Raw genomic sequence first — 7,623 nt, 5'->3', positions numbered from 1 at the left:
GAGCAGTATGGCTGTATGTAGGTCGCCTACACCATTTAACAGATAAGGAAGGTATAATATCGTACCTAAAGGAGAATGGCGCAGTGGAAGGAAGGATCGAGTGTGAAGAGCTCACTACACGGGGCAATAACCAGGAATTTAAATTAGGAATACCATTTGAGATGGTGGATGTAGTCAGCCAACCACAGTACTGGCTGAAAGGGGTGACGGTGAGACGGTTCGTTCGTCCCTTTCGAAGGAACACACAAGACGGTGCACGACTCCACCAATAATGACTGTAACGGACTAAGAGAGAAGTGTGATAGGAATTTTATACTATACAAGAAGCTCTGATGCATAACCTGGAACATAGAAGGACTAAAGAACAATTATAGCTCATTAAGTCAAGATCGACTGGATACCTATGATATCGTAGTATTATTATAAACCTTTTTAACAGAGGAATGGACTCCACCAGATCAGTACGCGGTCCATGTACTCACAACGCAGGGGCCGAAAGGGCGTCAAAAAGGAGGTATTTCATGTTTAATATGCCCAGGTCTATCACCTTTTGAACTGATTCTTAAAAATGAGAACGTTTTAGTTGTAAAAACTGCAATGTGCACCATAATGGGTGTATACTTCCCACCAGACACCCACGAAAGTATCATAAGAGAGGAATGTAGCACAGCCTTCCGTAACAAACAAGAATGAGCCCTTCATAATGACTGGTGATCTGAACTGTAGAATAGATTATCAGACTACGAAGACAAAACTCGTTCTAGATTTCCTAGAAACAGAGTGTTTGAACCTTCTTAGTGTATCAGAGAAGAAAACACACTTCTCGCATAACGGGATCAGCACAATCGACCTCATCTTCTCAAACATGAAGGAACTCAACGCCAAGAAACAGATAGTTCTTGAAGACGTAATTGTCAGGAAGCACTTACCAGTAGAGACGACCTACATCATAGAGGATGCGACGCGGTTTTACACCCACGACAAGAGACGAATTCAAGGATGATTGATAGAGCCCTCCTAGCTGAGGAATTAGCAAGAACAGCGGATCTCTTAGAGAGGATACGTTTGGGAAATCTGAACGAAACAGTACATATCATAGAAAATATGCTGGAAAACTCAAAGGTAAGAGGACGATCAAACAGACGTAAAGCTAAACCATGATTCAATGCTGCTTGCTGCCAGGCAAGGAGGAATCCATTAGATGCTCTACATAAAGTGACCAGAGTTCAAACAGAAACAAACGTACATCCCATTTAGAGAAGGTGATTAAAGAAGCCAAGGAAGCATTCCAGCGTATAACCGAAATTAAATTGATAGAAAGAGCGGAACAAAATCCCTACAGGGTTCTGCGACCAAGGCAACCACAATTCCTAAGGCACATGACAATGGAAACGTGGACATCACATTTCAGTAAGGTACTACAGGCCAAGGCCTCCAGACCATCCAAGAAGAACGACAGTAACAACATTACCATTACCCGACTGTTCACAGAAGACGAGGTAGAGGAGGCAACCCGGGAAAGTAAAGACCAGAAGGCTTGTGGTCCAGATGACCTATTTAATGAACACTCGAAACAGAGCATTACAGAGCTCAAAGCAGCTTGGACATCCGTCATGAATCAGTGCCTCATAAGAGGATCCATTCCGAACAGATGGAGATACGCCACACTAAACGTACAAGGGGTATAAGGGGAAAGGAAATCATGAGGACCCACACGCTTACAGGTATATTGCATTAGAATGCATTCCATTTAAAATACTGACTAAGCCCCTTGAAAATATCTAATAGAACAATTTGGGTTTCGAAGGGGCAGATCTACTCGACACGCTCTTCAGTGCTTACAACATGACATACTAGAAACAACAGGGAGACAGAAGCAGAAACTACATGTTAGTTTCATCGACTTCTCAAGGATCTTTGACTCGGTCAACAGAACATTACTGATAGAAAAACTCAAGCCGCTTTTTGGAAGTGATAATGCCCTATTTGATCTGACACGAAGTATACTTACAGAGAATTACGTACAAATTGACAACTTGATAACGTCCTTTCCGATAGAACAAACAACAGGACTGCTTCAGGGGGATCCGTTGAGCCCAATACTGTTCATCACAGCGACCATGGACACAATCAGGAGAGTAAGTGAGGAGAATGCAAAAAATTACGTCTATGCGGATGGTATGGCAATTGCGTCTTCGTCCAGTGAATATCTACAAACAGCTTTTGATAGATTAGTGGAACGGGCAGGTGGAAACGATTCACAGCTGAATGCAAGTAAGACAGTAGTCTTGACATTCAGATGACGAGGGAAAATTGCATTTAAAAGACACAATTTATTATAAGAGTGAGAGATTATCGACTCCCGCCTCCTTTAAGTATCTGGGAAATTACTCACGGGTACCACTTTCACGCTACATATAAAAGACAAGGTCGCTGCTGCGGTAATAGCCATTGAATGAAATCAAGCATCTGCGGAGCCTCTCAGTGGATACAGCGATGAAGCTCCTTAAAGTGAAGATCTCACCAATAGTGTGTCACCTACTACATCTAATATGGGATCATCTTACCAAGAGTAATTTAAAAGATTTAGAGAAGACGAAAGTCGTTTTTCTAAAGAAAGTTCTAAGCCTATCGAAATTTACTCCCTCACGATTGGTTCTTCATAGAGAACCTGCGAGAGTGGATGCTACTACATTCTACACCTGCCTACAACAGTGTTATACAAGAACTTCATTGAAAGAAAAAGGAAATATGGAGCACGTTTTATACAACGGATGCCATGATGACTCAAGACTGGAAACGATCAAATTATGAGCTACGACATGTCATGACACGATTTGCGGTACATGGCTTCTATCACAGTATATGTGACAATACGGAACATCATGATCCGCAGGAGGATTGTATGTGTCGGCTGTGCAAGAATCGTTGTGATCGCCATCACCTCCAGGAATGTGGACAAAGAGTGGTGTCCTTGGCCAAATTTTGTAGTGACTAACACAGAGAACTACATATGGTATTCTAAGTGAACATTTATTCCATGTATTTATGTATATAACTATCCCATGGCCATTGGCTGCATAAAATTAAATTACTATAAATAATTTCACCGTGTGCTCGTGCTACCCAGTTCGCTAAACATGGTATCAGCCGCTTAGTCCATTTCCCTCGCGGATCTTCCTGCCATCTTTGCTGCCATCGTTCCATTCGTTTGCCGTAAGCCAACTTCTGTAATTCTTAAAGCTGATCTCCGCTGTACTGCAGCTATCCTTGGTCGGTATATTTCATGATGATGATGATGATGATGATGATTGTTTAAAGGGCAAAACATCTAGGTCATCTGCCCCAAATAAATGTATTGATTGATGATAGACCCTTCTATACTGTTCGACCTTGGAGCTCTGTACCGATTACATCAAGTAATACCTCAGTTATTTCATTCTGGGCTGTGTGAGTCCCGCACAACAGGCACCGCCTTAGCCGAGAAGAACCCTGTAAAGGGCTCGTAATTGAACTCAGTACCCCCCCCATACAACAGCCAGATACTCTAACCGATTAATAAATTCTCCCTTATCCAATAATGTCCTGTACTATAAAATTTGTTACATAATGACATTCGTACATTACATCTGGTAAAACCCAGCACACAAACACACACACACACACACACACACACACACACACACACACACACACACACACACACACCACCCAACCACACACACGAACACCCACCCACACAAACTCTCCCACAAACACACACACAAACTCGCCCACAAATCCACACACACGCGCGCGTGCGCGCGCGCGCGCAAACACACATCTTAGCCTAATGGACATCTTTTGATGATCATCTGGTGACTTCAAAATCTTTCGATGATCAGCTGACGACTACAAAATCTTATGATGGTCGGCTAGCGACTCCAAAATCTTCTGATGGTCAGCTGGCGAATCCAAAATCTTCTGATAGCCAGCTAGCGACTCCAAAATCTTCTTATTGATAAGCTGGCGACTCCAAAATCTTCTGATGGCCAGGTAGCGACTTCAAAATCTTCTGATGATGTCCATCGTGAGTCAGCAGTATGTAAAGATTGTTGGTTACAAGGATAATGTCGAGATAGAGGAGGAGACTAAGGCCAAAGAAGTAATAAAATCTGCATATGATAACAATGACATTTACAATAAGTTAAAAACTAGAAAAGCGACTGGAATTGATCAGATTTCTGGGGATATACTAAAGACAATGGGTTGGGATATAGTACCATATCTGAAGTACTTATTTGATTATTGTTTGGTCGGAGGAGCTATACCAGATGAATGGAGAGTTGCTATAGTTGCCCCTGTGTATAAAGGAAAGGGTGATAGACATAAAGCTGAAAATTACAGGCCAGTAAGTTTGACATGCATTGTATGTAAGCTTTGGGAAGGCATTCTTTCTGATTATATTAGACATGTTTGTGAAATTAATAACTGGTTCGATAGGAGGAAATTCGGTTTTAGGAAAGGTTATTCCACTGAAGCTCAACTTGTAGGATTCCAGCAAGATATAGCAGATATCTTGGATTCAGGAGGTCAAATGTACTGTATCGCGATTGACCTGTCTAAAGCATTTGATAGGGTGGATCATGGGAGACTACTGGCAAAAATGAGTGCAATTGGACTAGACAAGAGAGTGACTGAATGGGTTGCTATATTTCTAGAAAATAGATCTCAGAGAATTAGAGTAGGTGAAGCTTTATCTGACCCTGTAATAATTAAGAGGGGAATTCCTCAAGGCAGTATTATCGGACCTTTATGTTTTCTTATATATATAAATGATATGACAAAGGAGTGGAATCGGAGGTAAGGCTTTTTGCGGATGATGTTATTCTCTATAGAGTGATAAATAAGTTACAAGATTGTGAGCAACTGCAACGTGACCTCGAAAATGTTGTGAGATGGACAGCAGGCAATGGTATGTTGATAAACGGGGTTAAAAGTCAGGTTGTGAGTTTTACAAGTAGGAAAAGTCCTCTCAGTTTTAATTACTGCGTTGATGGGGTGAAAGTTCCTTTTGGGGATCATTGTAAGTATTTAGGTGTTAATATAAGGAAAGATCTTCATTGGGGTAATCACATAAATGGGATTGTAAATAAAGGGTACAGATCTCTGCACATGGTTATAAGGGTGTTTAGGGGTTGTAGTAAGGATGTAAAGGAGAGGGCATATAAGTCTCTGGTAAGACCCCAACTAGAGTATAGTTCCAGTGTATGGGACCCTCACCAGGATTACCTGATTCAAGAACTGGAAAAAATCCAAAGAAAAGCAGCTCGATTTGTTCTGGGCGATTTCCGATAAAAGAGTAGCGTTACAAAAATGTTGCAATGTTTGGATTGGGAAGAATTGAGAGAAAGAAGAAGAGCTGCTCGACTAAGTGGTATGTTCCGGGCTGTCAGCGGAGAGATGGCGTGGAATGACATTAGTAGACGAATAAGTTTGAATGGCGTTTATAAAAGTAGGAAAGATCACAATATGAAGATAAAGTTGGAATTCAAGAGGACAAACTGGGGCAAATATTCATTTTTAGGAAGGGGGTTAGGGATTGGAATAACTTACCAAGAGAGATGTTCAATAAATTTACAATTTCTTTGAAATCATTTAGGAAAAGGCTAGGAAAACAACAAGTAGGGAATCTGCCACCTGGGCGACTGCCCTAAATGAAGATCAGTATTGATTGATTGATTGATTGATTGATTGACAGTCAACTTTACGTCCATCTTGGTAACGACTTGGGAGGACGTTGGATGCATACAGCAGTCCTGCTACCGAAGGAGTTAGAAATGAAACTACCTCGCTGACATGGCCCTTCTCCTAACAGCAGTGTAACTTCCGACATGGAGAAGGCTAAGCGCTAAATATAGGTGTGTTGAAGATCACACTCCTTATGTAGCCAAGGCGCGGACCATTCAGTAAGCAGCACCGCACGGAAGTAATAAGTTTATTATTTAGTTTGGGCGTTAAATGTTCTCAGAGAAGAAAGTTTTTCAGGGATTCCTTCGCTTTGTGTTGCGGATGTTTCTTTTATGTCTGAACAAATATATGCCACTATGCAGTAAATACTATTGAAAAAAAAAATAGAGAACATGGTGGATTTTCATTGAAACTGAATGTAAATCTATTCGGCATTTATTTGCATTTTAGTGTTAAGTATAATTTTTCTTATGTTACTATTTCTCATGGTATATTTGCCATATAATCATATAATATTAAATCCACGAAGGGTAAAGCAAATTTAATTAGTCGAACAATAAACACGATATCAGTAACAATATTATTCATAGAATAAGAACTGTTTCTGTGAAAACTAAAACTATTTCCTCTCCAATGCATTAACATTTGTAAATAAGTAAGCTACCCTGTATTTATATGTTTTTATTGATACGGTGTTTGTACTTTCAAATGGAATGTAAAGAGCAGGGATGTGACGGTTCGGTTCACGAAAATCCCATATATATTGCTTGGGATTGACTGCTGGTTGTCTGCTGAGATGCCAAAGACGATGTTACTCAGCTATACGTCCCTGGCATTTGTAATTAATTGAAACTAAAATAGACTGTACTTTTTAAAACTTAACCTGATGCTTGGTTCTTATACCGTACTGGACAAATAATAACCTATAAGGGGCGATCAAAATGTTTCCGTTCGATGGCCGTACAGTCCTGAATTGGGATGTCAATCAGCTAAATCGCCGTGAGCGTTTAGGCACTTAGCCCACCGACGTAACCAGGTTGAAGATCCTCTTGTGATAAAACACCGTGTCCTGCAGCGTGAAGAAGTCCATAACCGCCTGCTGCAGATTCTCGTCCGACAGTAAACGTTGACCCTTCAAGGCATTTTTGAGGGGACCTAAGGCGTGATAATCGCACTGGGAGAGATCAGGACTATAGGGCGGGTGCTCGAGTGTCTCCCACTTGAGTTGGCGTAATGGATGAGGCTGGCCTCCCAGATCGACCGGCGTCTTGTGTCGAAACGCGACCCGCACGGAACTTGGTGCACCATTCCACAACGGTGATTTTTCACAGACATGATACCCCATACACAGTCTTCATTCTCCGATGGATGTACACCGGCGTTTATCCTTCGACAGCCAAGAACAGATTAACACCACGTTAGTCCTGTTTGGACGCATTTGTTAAATAACGCCGCCATAATTCACGTGGCCGCATTTGACGCATTCACCTCGGTACAACATGACTGCCACATGAATCCCTTTGTCTATACGTCCATGGTTGTATACCCGCACCGGAGTCACGCTACGTTGCATGTCCGCTGCAGCAACGCCCTCAAATGGAAATTTTTGATCACGCCTCATATATTGGATTCATTTAAAAATATTATTTCATTTCGTTTTATTTTTTTACCATTACGTGGTGATTATAAGGTTCGAAGACTTAGATGCTAGGCCCCTTTAAGCAATAATAATAATAATAATAATAATAATAATAATAATAATAATAATAATAATAATAATAATAATAATAATAATAATAATAATAATAATCCTTATCTTTCATCTCACCTCATCCCGATGACGTAGCAGGAAACGGAACGAAGGGGTAGAGCTACATTCCTCCAACGTACGGC

This window comes from Anabrus simplex, chromosome 4 (genome assembly GCF_040414725.1).
Source record: "Anabrus simplex isolate iqAnaSimp1 chromosome 4, ASM4041472v1, whole genome shotgun sequence".
NCBI lineage: Eukaryota > Metazoa > Arthropoda > Insecta > Orthoptera > Tettigoniidae > Anabrus > Anabrus simplex.
The sequence above is the reverse complement of the archived record's forward strand: the minus strand, read 5'-3'. Positions refer to the sequence as shown.